Consider the following 14,573-nt stretch of genomic DNA (forward strand, 5'->3'; position numbering starts at 1 on the left):
ATAAAGCTGATTTACAAAAGTAAAAGAGTATCAAAAGGATTTTCATTGCCAAAAGAAAGTATGCTGGAGTAAGATTTCTGAATCACATACCAAGCTGAGTAATGCCCTACAGGATAACAAAATCGTAACCTTTGGATTCGAATGGGCAGAAATCATTTGCATCTATCCAGGACAAAAATTGTTTGGAATTTTACACAAAGAATCTTTTGTGTCCCTCATAGATGTTGATAAGTCAGTATTGATCCTTGCAGATAGCCTAACCCGTAATAGTGAATGCAAATGAATGTACATACCCTTAGAAAATTCTGTATTCCTTGGGTGGCTCTGTTAGATGGTGCTCCAGTATGACAGTTTCCTTTGTTATCGTAAATAATCTTCCAGAGATTTTTCATGGTCACAAAAAGGCATTGTATTTGGGCTTGATTCATTGACAGTTCAGGAGAAGTTTTAATTAGCATATGAATAAGCCTTCTTGTATGCAGCGCAGCAAATCTGGCTCTGTAGTGTGATGAACAACTCTTACTTTTTTTTAAATTATTATTATTATAGTATAATTGACACACAGAGTTACATTAGGTAAGTTAGTTTCCGGCGTACAACATAGTGATTCTGCAAATCTATACCTTAGGCTAAGCTCACTGCAAGTGCGGCTCCCATCTGTCACCTTACAAAGCTATGCCATTGCCTCTGTCTCCTAGGCTGTACCGTTCATCCCTGAGCAGCTACTCTTAGTGAAGCCAGAAAGTTAAGCTCTATTGGATAATTTATTAAGGAATCCAGGAGAGCATTTCAGTGGCTTCCCTCACTCCAGTGATCTTCCTGAGATGCTATTATTTCCTCTTCTGTTCCAAGGACAGGAAACCAACCTCGAAAATCACCTCCAGTTTTCATCTTTAGCACTTTTAAGTATTGGTGAATTTCTCGTTCCTCCAGGTTCCCCAAATCTATGAAGGTTCCTGACAATCCCGGAAGTGACCTTCCTTACTGCCTGTCAAGTCAGGGTCTTGTAAGTCACAAACTAGGTCTTGGTTCAATTTCTTGGGAGAATTTTATGGATATTGCCTCCAAATATAAAGTTAGATCCCTTTTTTGCTTCATAATGGCCTTTATGATATTCAATGAAATGAGGCTTATTTTTAAATATGACGTTTTGGTTTTGGCCCCTGTTGCTTAGTCCGTTTGTCTAATTACATCCCAGTAAAAGGGAAGAGAGATTCTTATTGGCCCATGCAAGTAATGTTATTGCTTTTAAAAAATAAAGTGACTGGGACACCTGGGTGGCTCATTCAGTTAAGCTTCTGCCTTCAGCTCGGGAAGTGATCCCAGGGTTCTGGGATCCAGCCCCATATTGGGCTCCCTGCTCAGCAGGACGTCTGCTTCTCCCTCTGCCTGCCACTCCCTCTGCTTGTGCGCATGCTGTCCCTCTCTGGCAAATAAATAAATAAAATCTTAAAAAAAAAACCAAAAAACTAAAAAAAAAAAAAAAAAAGTGAGTTAGGAAAAATATTTCTTCCTGAATTCTAAGGGACCAAGGAGAAGAAGCTACCCTTGAAAGAATGTTTCCTTTAGTTTACAAAATCAGAGTCAACTAAATTGAGGGTTAGAGATAGATGGAAATGAATGCTAAAGGTGTACCCCATTTAGACAGTAGAATATTACACACAACGCCAATGATTTTCCATGAGACATATGGAAATTAGATTTCCAGGATCAGTTCGATGAGTTCTATAGAATTCTTATTCCTTTGCATCTTGGGTCATCATCTTGATTTCATGAAGTCATCTATTCATGGACTGAAAAAAGTCCTGGTTTAACCACCTTGTACTGCTGTTTTGTGCTTGCTTGTGCAGTGTCAGCTAAGAACTCAGAAGCCTCTACTCACAAGTCTGTTTCTGAAATCTCGAGATTGAAGAGAGTATCTGGTAAAGGTCTATCTACAAGGCTCTGAGACTCTTTGTTTAAGGCACATTCTAGTCTGTAACTAGCCGCAGAGTGTGTAAGCAACCACGAGAGGAAAGCAGAGACCACTTGGTGAGGGTAAGGGTAAGTGTCTGTGGTCCATCTGTGGTTAAGCTCATGAAGAGTAATCAGCAAGGAGAGGTAAAATCCTCTGTCGGTGTGTAAGACATTGGTCTTATTTAACCAACGTTTCCCCAGAGGGTGAGAACGTATCACAGAGCGTGAGGACATTCACAGACACCCAGGATCTTTCTGTAAAGTACGCCATCTCTGAGCATTATTTGTATTATAATATTTTACCCATACAAAATTAGCCTAGGGAAGGCTGAGCTTCTCATTTGACTTGACAGATCTTCCTATGCTATTTTTGATGGTATTGAGCTATTCATAAATAAGGGGCATAGCAAACCTAATTAATTCTGACATTCTTTTTGTAAGGTTAAGGAACAAATCTGGTGCTTGCCCAGGGATCAAGTGGGAAAACTTAAGGATGGATCATGTATAAAAGATAAGTTGGAAAAAAATTTTTTTCCCTGAATTTAAGGTCCGATTTTGGGAAGCAAAATCAAATATGAATTAGAGAAGATTTCATTACGTGACTAATACAGGATTGTGGATGCATGAGAACAATGAATATTTGCAGTTTGTCTACTGAATAAAGCAACAACATTTTATAATAAACAAGAAATCTTAAATCATTAGGAAATGAGGAACTTTCATTTGAAATATTTAGGGATATAGCACAAAAGTTTCTCCTGTGAGATACCAAATCTCTCTGCTTTCCTGGGCAAGTTATGTAGAAAAATAACCTTTTATTACCTTTTGTAAGCATAGGCTGATGTCTCCAAGATCATTCTGTCATTTCAATATAGGTAACTGCATTTTAGCTTTATGTTTATAAGGTATTTGTCATGCATTACGTTTTTTAAAATTACTTTATGAATAAACCCATCAAAGTGTGCAAGCTTTGCTATAATTTTAACATTTTATTACATATTTATAGCTTACTATTTCAAGTATTATAAACCAAATCAAATAAAGCTCCCTTTGTGCAAACCTACAATTTTTAAATTTTCACCATCTTTTGTTCTTCATGGTCTTTTGTCAATTCTAGAACAACCAGATACTTTAAGAAAAAAAGTATCTAACTTAAAGATATTGGAAATTATGCTTAAACTGACACATCACAGAACATGATTACTATTGATATGAAAAGGTGTGTCACAATTATAATTCAGTTTAGTTGAGCACAACTTTTATATTTTTCTTCACCTTAAGCATTATATGGAAGTGATCTTAGCTTATCTTTTCAGCAAACTAATATTATAAGACATTTTAAAAAATTCAGGTAAACTAATCCCTTTGTGATAAAATAAATCCAAACTTATTTTAAGTATGAAATTATAGGAGCGCCTGGGTGGCTCAGTCGGTTGAGGATTGACTCTTGGTTCTTGCTCAGGTCATGATCTTAGGGTCCTGGGATCGAGCCACACAATTGGGCTCTGTGCTCAGTGTGGAGTCTGCTTGGGATTGTATCCTTCTCCTTCTGTCCCTCTTCTACTCATGCTCTTTCTCTTTCTCTTAAATGAATAACTCTAAAAAAAATAGGAAATTACATATGTACTATACCGTACATTGATAAAATAAGGAAAAAACATACAGCTGATTTTTAAACCAGGTTGTTAAATCAGTCTGACTTGTACGAGAGTTTGCTTTGATCACGTAAACTTGCTTTCTAAGGAAAAAAATGCTTCTGAAATCAGCATTTTTTGAGTGGACAGTTCTTTTTCTTAAAATGTGAACATATTTTAATTATTAGAATTTCATTGCATTTTCTTAGAATTTTGGAAATGTTAGATTTATCTAGATGCTGATTAGTCTCTAAAGCAATCAGAACAGAGGTTCTTTATTTTAGTTTATTATCCTCAAGAAGTAGGAAAATACTTCCCTCATACACAGTGATTTTTTTCCCCCCTGAGGTACAGAGCCTCAGATGAAAAACTTAAAATTTGGTTCTATAGCTTCAACTACAGATCAAAAGTAAATACTGGAACATAAAATTTACTTGTTCCATATCTCAAGAGACTGCTCACTGTTCCACTGGGCACAAAATAGTGTCCTGATTTGAACTCACAGAAAGCGAAATAACCAACAAATTAAAACAAGAACAAATACAAATGTTCAGTCAACTCTCACCTGAGCAAGGTTGAATTTCAGTTCTACCTGCAGATCACAAGTGGCCACACCATAAAACCAGATCCCCACTCATGACTGCCACCAGTGGAGATAACTATTGGTTTGTGTGCAAACCCAAACCCAGGTCAAACTTGGTCAAAAATTAGAAACAGAAGCAAAGCACAGCCAGGAAAGCAAAAACTGCAGAAAAGAGCAAGTCAGTGAAGGTAAAGTTCTCCTGCCATCTGGGATTTACTCCAGGAACCAAGAGAAGCTGTGCCTGGATTTCCATCCCATGGGATCTATTTCGTGAAAAATGCAATTTAATTGACTCCACAAGACGAGTGTACTTGGACATTTCACAGGCACCTCCAAAATGTCAAAGCATAATTTTCAAAAAAACCCAGAACTCTTACACAAATATAAAATGAATAGATGCCAAAGAATTATTTAACTCATTAGTCAGGAAACTGAGCAAAGTAAGGTTGGTTCACTGAGCATAATTTCTATAGCACTTTTTAGCTAAGCTGTGATTATACTAGTGTTTCATCTGGATTTTTTTGTTGTTGTTTTTTACTTGTTCAATCTTTATTTGAAAACTCAAGGTAATTATATTGAGTCTTAAAGATTGAACCCTAATTATGAATCTCTAAGGACCTATTTATGAAGTATAATAATCCACTTTGAGTCTACATTAAGTGGCCTCTAACTGCTGTGCTATTTGAGATGTTTGGTTTTTCATAATTTTTATTCCTTCTCTCTTGCTCTCAGCTGCCAGTTCTTGCCTTTGTCATTATGCCAGCCTTTTCTTTCATTTTTTGATTTTTGAAACCAGATATCAAGCCTTGTTTAAAAATATTCCAAACCAAGAGTTACCAGGTCCAAGTGAGGTCTTGAGAGGGCTCTGTGCACATGAAATGTATGTACTCCAGTCCATAGACCCCGTGACCTCCTTCTGGGCTGGTCTGTGGTGGTTACAGCTATTTTCCAAGTGGAGGACATGAATGGATGAGCTGTCTCCAGAAGGCTAGGATGCTGATTCTATGACACACTCGGTTTTCTAGAGGCTAGAGGAATAATTGTACAGTAGACAGAATATTCTGTTAGTCCTCTTATTTGCCTCCCTCCCAGTAATATCGACATAAGGATGGCATCTCGTGCATCTTAAGGTCTAGGGAAAAAACATTTTAAAAAGACGGGGGGAAATGAAAAAACTCTGTAGCAAACTTGCGTGCTGCTAAGAATCTTGATTTGGTTACAATGCCAAAAGCATCTGTGTGCTATCGTGGAGAACCAGTGGTTCCCCACAAATTGCACTGTAGCAATCCAATATTTTCTTTCTGGCTGATGGCAGTCTTCTGTGGTGCCTCAGTAAGCAGCATTGTCGCCATATGGAACTATGTGGGGCCACACTTGCCTTTTATTTTTCAAATGTGTTGTAATGTGATGCCCATCTCATGAAGCCCCAGGTTTCTAACTTTCTACACGCTCTACCATCCTGAAGATAAGGTTGGCTTTCTTTCAAGGAAGATGTTAATGTTCCCATGGTATTATTATTGGAATAGATGAAATGTCTGGGTCAGCAGTTCTGTGCTGTTTGGAAGACATTTTGTTCCAGTAGCTTCTCTGAAAGCTCTTTACATCTGAAGACTTGTAGATTGCACGAGGCTGGGACCGTGTCAGTCTTCTTCTCTGCTGTATATTCACCTGCTAGCCGTTGATGAGAGTGTGAGAAGCATTGTACACCTGTTTTTGAAAAGAGTAAATGAATGTTTTTGATATCCATTAATGACATTCATTCTGGCTTTCATTATTCTGTGGTCGAAGCTTTTCCCCCTTGTTCTCAAACATCCCAAACTTAAGTTTGTGCACTTGGTTCCAGGTAACCATGAAGCTCTATGAAAAAGAATGCAAATATCTCAGCACGAATGCATTCTTTTGCTTCCAGAAGTGGGGCAATTCCCTTCCAATATGCAGTTAAAAATGAAAAGGTGAAAATTAGATGGTTTCCTCTATTTTGCAAATTTCTTAGCATTCTTTATAAGAAGTGGTGCTCTCCAGGGTTATATGGGGCCAAGGCTGCAGGACCCAGAGTCTTGCTTGTGTACTGTTGAGCAGCCCAGAGACCTATATTTCTAAAAGTAAATACCAGCATAATGGTGGATATTTAAGGAATTACAGCATTCTATAAAATAAATGTATATGTTCACTAATCTTAAAATGGTAAGATGCAGATACCATTTTAAAAAAGAGAGAGTAAACAGGTTGGTGCTATTTAATTTTATAATTAGGAAAAACCATTTGGGAGCCCAAGAAGTGTGAGCCTTGTCAGGTGAAGGTGACTCTAACCAAAGGTGTGCCTTGCTTTCTTGCCGGGATTCTTGCTACCTGCACTTCCTTGTGATTCCTGACCCCAAAGACAGTTTGGGCATTCAGACTTTTTTTTTGCATTGTGAATTTGACAGCGTTTCTTGGTTGGAGGCAGAATGGCAACGTTAAGAGAACGTCTTACGCAACCTAGCCATAATATTAATCTTTTTTTTTTCTGAGAAGAATGTGTTTGAAATGTGAAGGCAAGCTTAAGTATTGAAAATTATTTTGTTCTCCAGTCTCACGAACTTGGAAGGGATCTCTTCCTGGTGTGGCCCTTCCCCCTGCTATATCCTGACAGAATTGTAGTTTTTTTTTTTTTAAAGATTTTTATTTATTTATTTATTTATTTATTTGACAAGAGAGAGAGAGAGAGAGAGATCACAAGTAGGCAGAGAGGCAGGCAGAGACGGGGAAGCAGGCTCCCTGCTGAGCAGAGAGCCCGAAGCAGGCCTCGATCCCAGGACCTTGGGATCATGACCTGAGCTGAAGGCAGAGGCTTAACCCACTGAGCCGCCCAGGCGTCCCAGAGTTGTAATTTTTAAAAAATGGTTGCACTAATGGGGAGTGGGTCAGTTAAACTCCAGGAGGGTGAGAGGTTGGTTTACTGACCAAATTAACTTGGTGGCTTAGACATTTTTTTTTTTTTTGGCTTAGACTTTTTAAAGGGATCTTTAGAAATTATGACTCACTTTCTATATTCTGACTCAGAATGTCTATTGTTACATTAGTTTATTTAATCTTCAGAGTTAGCATAAGCCCTCAACTCACGCATTTTGGTGAAACCTTGGCTCTAATATTTCAGTCTGTCAGTTCTCTGCCATTCTGTACCTTTCACCTTGATGCCTTTACCTGGATGGTCAGTGGTCTAGCTCAGAAATATAATGGGAGCCATAATTGTGAGCCATATGTGCAATTTTAAATTTTCTTATGTTCAGAAAACTTTTTGAGGGGCGCCTGGGTGGTTCAGTCGGTTAAGCGTCTGCCTTCGGCTCAGGTCGTGATCCCGGAGTCCTGGGATCGAGCCCTGTATCAGGCTCCCTGCTCAGCGGAGAGCTTGCTTCTCCCTCTGCTCCTCCCGCACACTCACACGCATGCTCTCTCTCGCTCTTTCTGTCTCAAATAAATAAATAAAATCTTCCTTAAAAAAGGAAACTTGATGAAACAGTGAAAATAATTATGCTATATTAGACAGTACAAGCTTAGAATGGTGATGCTCTCTACCTGCGTAAATCACTTGTCCATTCTGTACACAGACTTCCTTCATTTCTAACAAAATAAGACTAAATCTCTAAGTAGTGAGAAGTATGAAGTAGACTCCTGTCCGGTTAGATCACTTTGGGTCATCAGAAAATAAACTGCAGACGTTCTCTCTGTGTATTTTAAGTGGCCAATTGTCACATGTATGTAGTTGTCTAGTAAATATTGAAGGAATTAATCATTAGCAAATTAAGAGTATCAACTGTCCTCAGTCAACTGAGACTAAAAACAGTTATCACATCTTTTTCTTCTCCATCAGTTGGATCACTAGATGCATAGAGGAGTGATGGGAAGGAAGAAAAAAAGTAGCATTTAGCAATAATCTAGTGACCCCACATTGGAGAAACACAGAGCCAACGTCTCCGTATAATTCTTTGTTACACTAGTCTGTGACTGTTGCTATTAAAAGCAGGTTTCTCTACACGAGGGAGACAACCGTAGCTCCTTCCTACAGTGGCAGTACAAGCTATTGCCTCTTGATGGTGCCACACATTTAAAGATCCCTGCTAAGAATTGAGGGATGTGTGCTGTGAATCCTCAAGCAGTTTAGTGTTCTGGGCTCAGCACAAAAATATAGAAAACACCTTGGATGAAGAGGCAGCTGCCCTGTCAGCCAGGGAGCGAGTCTCCTTCTTTTCTTAAGATGATAAATTCATGCAGGAAGGCTCATGACTAAAAAGAAATAAAGCTCAGAAATAAAATTCACAGGAAAAGGTACAAATAAGATGGAAATTGAAAATATAGTATATCAATACAGACAGGGTAATGGGGAATGACTAGCGCTTCTTCGTAGAAGAATGATCCCCATATTGGTTGTTAAATTATCTAAATTAAAAGCCATTTATTCAGCGACCTTTTAAAACTTTTTCATCCACTAATAGGTCTAGTGACTGTGCTGGCTCATTGTAAGGTGAATTTTTCTTCTCCGGTTCTAGAAAAGCTTATGGGATATCTGCTCTGAAGAATACTTTAAAAGTTTGTTATTAGTTTTTTTAAAAAAATTATAGAATACATATTAGAATAGAAACATATGTCACTTTTTCATTGGAAGGATTTTGTCAGCCATTTGTGTGGATTAGGAGTTACTGGAAGTCACTTGCAGAAAAGTTAATCTCTTTTTCATTTTGAGGTAATTGTAGATTTACATGCAATTGTAAGAAATAATTCATAGAGATTCTGTGTACCCCTTATCCAATTTCCTCCAGTGCTAACATCTTGCGAAACTATAGTTTTCCTATTACAGCTAGTATATTAACATTGATGCAGTCAAGATACAGAGCAGATACAACACCCCAAACTCTCCCCTGCAGGCCTTCTGTAGCCTCCTCCACTTTCCTCCTACTCTCAGCAACTCCTTAACCCCTGGCGTCTGCTCGTCTGTTCTCCAGAGCTATAATTTTATTATCATAGGAATGTTACATACGTGTCATCATATACTTTGAGTTTGGCTTCTTCCTCGCTGCATAAGTCTTTGGAGATTGAACTAGGATGTTCCATGTCATTGCTTCTCTCCAGCTCAAGTCTGGGATGTATGAGGTGAAGGAAATCTCAGGGAACTCATTTCTGGGTCCCTAGGTGCCCAGTTGATCTGCTGCCTTTTCTTCATCTTTTGGTCTTCTTCTGTTTGTCTTATACCAAATGTGTCCAAGGTTCTCAGTTACACTCAGTGGGAAGAATAGGGAAAAATACCTCCACCTCATCTTCCCAGAAGCAGGAGTCAGAGAGATTAGTTTTTAAAGTTCAGAACAGCCAAGAACTTTGCTCTGGTGAAGTCTAATTGATCTCAAGGGGGAAATCTGTATACGGGGGCATGTTCTGCTGAAGAATTTTGGTTTGGAAAAATTGATGTTTCTCATTCAAAATTGCTAAGACCGTATCCCAGTTCTGGTATTGTAATTTGGATTTTGAAAAAAGACAATTTTAATAAAATGCCTAAATAGAAAAAGAATAAGTTTCTCAGACATGTATTAGTTTTTCATTCTGATTACAGAATAAGAGAGCCAGAATATTGAAAGTCTGTCTTTCCCATTAGATCATGAAGACCAAGGCCTAAATCATGGTAGGCAGAGATTACAATTTTAAAAGTTGTTCTGGAAGCAAGGAAAATGTAGTTACTTTCTTAACATCTCAAGTAGAGAAAGAAGACTTGTCACTGTTTATTTTGCATTTTTAAAAGATTTTATTTATTTCAAAAAGAGAGTACAAACCCAGGAGAGAGGCAGAAGGAGAGGGAAAGGTGAGAAGCTGCTATGCAGGGCTTGCTATGGGGCTCGATCCCAGGACTCTAGGACCATGACGTGAGCAGAAGGTGGACACTTACTGACTAAGCCACCTAGGAACGCCATTATTTTGCCTTTTTCTATATAGAACTGTAGCATGCTTTTATAAATTTTAGAACACGGTATTTTCCGTGTAATATATCTCTCATAAATAGTTGCATTTACAAAACTTTCAGGTGATGTGTGATAGTCCACCCGTTTTTGGCTTTGTGTTTTACATGTTAGACTTTCCTACTTTTTTACTCTACCAACTTCTTTGTGCATAAAGAGGGTTCCTTAATTTTTTTAGGTAGATTTTCCAATGTGGAGATTTAATTGTGGATTGAAAAAATTAAATATTACATAAAATTCTAAAGGTATTTCAGTGGATTGCATTTTATAAACCATGATCCTTCAGGGGAAACAAACAAACAAACAGATTCCCTGGAACTTGGTTAAGCCAGGGTGAAATTGCCAATGAACAGCAATATTTTAGACTTTTGTTGTGTTTTCCTTAATGGTGTGTAGCAAAAGCACAAATTTTTTAAACAGAAGGGATCTAGGAACCTTGTAGATTTTCTTTTGACACACTATGTACAAGGAAAAATAATTGGCATACTTCTTTAGACGCTATGAGCAAATTATGAATATACTGATCACATGAATTCCCTGTTTGTAGCCAGTGCTTTTCAGTTGCAGGGAGAAGTGCATGATTTCCCCCCCTTCAGTTATCTGAGCTGAGGCAACAGTGTTATGGAGTCATTCATAATCAGCACTTTCTTTGACGCGATATCTATTAATATTTTAAGAGTAGTTCAGCTCAACCCTGATATCTTATCCAAGTAAAATTTTTCATCACTTGTATGTCTGCCAGTTGATTTTAAATGGCAAAATGATGCAGAAAGGCCTTAGGAAAAGGACGAAAATACAGCAGATCTAAGTTAGATGGTTATTGTAGTGAGAGATGCACTTGCATCTGCTCACAAATGCAAGAAATAACTGCCAGTGGAAAAAGCGAGTTGAAGCAAACATTCCTGGTCTAAAAAGTAACAGGACCAATTAAGTCAGGTGATAGTATTTTAGGACATGTTCGATGTAAAGGAAAATAAAAATCAACATTACCTCAGCGTCTATATATATATGTTATATATAATTTATATCCTTATATAACATATTTCATATTATTGAATTATTAGATATGTTAATAATCATCTATTTAGTAAATGTATTGAGAACATAAAATAGTATATACTAATTTTGCACATATATATTTCTTAATTACAAGCTCCTAAAATAGGGACATAGAAAAGGACAGTGGGTAAGGACTGCAGTAAGGACAAGTAGCTTTAAGGGAGATGTTGACACACTAGTGAGTAATAGTAATTAAAAAAAAAATCTTGAGTGTGAGGGGTTGATTTATGAAATGAGATTAAAAGAGCTGAGTTTCTTTGTCTGAGTATGAGCAAAGACAGGAGATGGTAAGTTCCTCAGGTATTTGAATGATGCGTGTACTCATAGGACAGGAACACTGATAATCTCGGGAGTGTAAGGGAGAGTCAGAGAAAATGTGAAATAGAAATCTGGGTTTTATGTCAAGTATGAATTGTGTGCATTGGAGAGGAGCATGGATTTGGGGGGAATAGTTACTTCTAGAAGTTACTCTCCTGGACTTAATGTGCTATAGGGAATATGTGTTGCTCTGTGATGGTGGGGCTAGAATGACCAAAGGGCACAGAGAGACTGAAAAGATCTCTTCCTCCCTGGATTGCTATGGCAACTGGGCAGAGCTCTGTTGACAGAAGTTCAGGCATGTGATTCACCCCGGGAGGGAATGTTGGGCAGTAGAGGATTTTTCTCTCCTTCCAGACTGGCCAAAGAGCCCCACAGATCTGTGAATTTTTCAGGGAGACATTTGCCTGCATCAGATATTTTTCCTGTATTGCCTTTCCCTGAGAACAGTTGAATTCAGCTGTTAGGTTTGCTTGTTAACTAATACAGTAGTCCCCCCTTCTTTGCAGTTTGCTTTTCCTGGTTTCAGTTACCTGCTGTCAGCCTCGGTCTAGAAGCAGGTAATCCTTCTTCTGACCCACCATCAGGAGGTCAGTAGTAGCCTAACGTTAGGCACCATACCTATGCCATTCACCTCACTTCATCGCATCATGTAAGCATTTTATCATCTCACTTCATCATAAAAAAGGTGGGTACAGTACAATAAGGTACTTTGAGAGAGAAAGAGAGAGAGACCACATCCATAATTTTATCACAATACGTGGTTATACTATTCTATTTTATTATTGGTTATTGTTAATCTCTTAACTGTGCCTACTTTAATGCATTAAACTTTACCATGTTTATGTATGTACACATAGAAAAAACCATCGTGTATATAGGGTTTAGTACTATCCGTGGTCTCAGGTACACACTGAGGGTCTTGGAACATATCCCCCTCGCATAAGGGGGGACTCCTTCCTGTATTAGTGATGATTCTCCAGGACCCACAAGACAGCTATCAATTTCACTTCCAATTTTTTATGGAAAGCATCTCTAATCATTGATAACAAACACTGAGCACCTGCCTTGTGACAGGAACCAACTTAAACATTCTCACACACACTCCTTTATTGATTCCTCCCAAGAAGCCTAGGGCAGGTGCTGATCTTATCATCTCTGTTTTACAGACCAGGTTATAGAAACTCAAAGGGTTGAACCTGATAAGAACTGTGATAAGAACTGTGTTATAGGTCTGGTACATTCCAGAATTTCAAATCCAGATCTTTGTTCTTTCCACTTAGTCAAACTTAGACACAGACTCTGCTCTGAAAGCCCAGTGGTTCCGTGTGAGAAAAAGAAGTTGATTTATCCACAGATCCTTACAATACATGGTTACAGAGAGAAGCACTGAGATTTCTTTGTAGAATCCTGATACCATTATTTCAAAGCGCTTCTCCTTTCTGCTCACTGTACTTGTAATTTTCCTGGAGAAATGGGAGGTGCCCCTTCTCTTACAGAGTGTCTAGTCTGCACAAAGGCAGGATACACTATTCTAGATTGCAAAGAGCTGGGAATGGTGGAAGTGAAATGCTGAGCTTTGGTGACTTCTTTGAGATAGGGAATGTGTGGAGGTGTGAAGGGAAGTAAGGAAGTGGAATAGTAAATCTGGGAGTAATGTGATGACGATAATTTATTGTCTGGGGCGGTGGGAGAAGGAGAGGACTTGAGTACATTTGCAGACAGAGGCACAGGATTTGAGAGAGGAAGTAAGGGTGTAGGGGAGGGAAAATTGGTGAAACAAAACCGTAAGGATAATGGGAGGGCATATAGACTAAGTGAGGCAGGTAGAGGGCTTTACCTTGGGAAGACTGAGGGACTCTCCTTAGATGCCTGTGCTAACTTATATTGTGTATACTGTGTTCAAGAAGCATGTGTGTGTGTGTATTTTGTATATGTATACATAATATATATATATATACACAAATATATATATATATATGTTTGTGTTTTAAATCCCCATGACACCCTACAAGATAGATACTCTAGTAATTCCCTGCTTTATGCATGAGGAACTAAGACCCACAGAAGCTAAATGACTTGCCCAGAGCCTCACAAATAGCTACGGAAAAAGCATTGAGGCTCCAGAGTTCCTGCTCTTAACCACTGTGGTACCATGAAGAAAGGAGGACCATATATTTAAAAAGAGGTAGAGGAGGGAAGCTTAGGCATTGCACAGGACAACCTTGATCTCCTTAGGCGGTGCTTTTGTGTATTGGGATGTATTGACTATATTTGAGAAATGAGTACTGAAAAATCACTGAGTGGTAAGCGGTGTCCTAGTTATCTGCATATGCCTTACTTTTCCTCAGCATCTGGTTTTCTGTTATCATGGAGCCAGAATAGGTATAGTTGATGCAAAATCCTCCTAGTAATCTTCACGTAGCAAATGCTTGCCGATCAGTTCATAGCTGTCACATTATTTAGTAAGTCTTCATATGACTTGAACTTGCCTCCAGAACAGATACGTCACACAAGCCATTGCTCATTTGTCAGATGGACCTCTTTCCAGAGCAACCCTCTGATGGGGCACATACACACATGCTTTTTAAACAATGGATGGCAAAATAAAGCGCTGCCCGGACCACAAGTCTGAAGGTAGACTTCCCAGGTAGACTGGAAGATAAAATGTTCTTAGCTAGACATTACACTGACACTGATGAAGATAATTTGTAAAACCAAAAAAATAAAAACTTCTTACTTACATATACATAGTTTCTTAGATCAGTTATCCTAAACTGATAAAAATAATACTAGGGCAATGTTTGGATAAACATGAAGGCCAGTTATGAAGTGAAAGGGCGCTGTCTCCGTATACAACCGTCCTCTCTTCTGATACCAAGCACAAGTTCAGGGAGTTCCTGGGAACCATCCACAAGTTCATGAATTCACTAGAAAGACTTACAGAACCCACTGAAAGCTGTTGTAGTTAGGATTATTATTTATTATAGGGAAGGGTTAAGATGAAGATCAGCCAAGAGAAGAGAAGCGAAGGAGAAGCAG

At 38.4% G+C, this 14,573-nt stretch overlaps 1 protein-coding gene across 19 annotated transcripts in view; it reads left to right on the forward strand.

The window, feature by feature from the left end:
- Nucleotides 1–14,573, forward strand: part of PHLDB2 (pleckstrin homology like domain family B member 2) — a 102,731-nt gene that overhangs the window by 20,151 nt on the left and 68,007 nt on the right. The gene's annotated exons all lie outside the window — the stretch shown is intronic.

Source organism: Lontra canadensis, unplaced genomic scaffold, assembly GCF_010015895.1.
Source record: "Lontra canadensis isolate GAN:19392208 unplaced genomic scaffold, GSC_riverotter_1.0 scaffold6, whole genome shotgun sequence".
NCBI lineage: Eukaryota > Metazoa > Chordata > Mammalia > Carnivora > Mustelidae > Lontra > Lontra canadensis.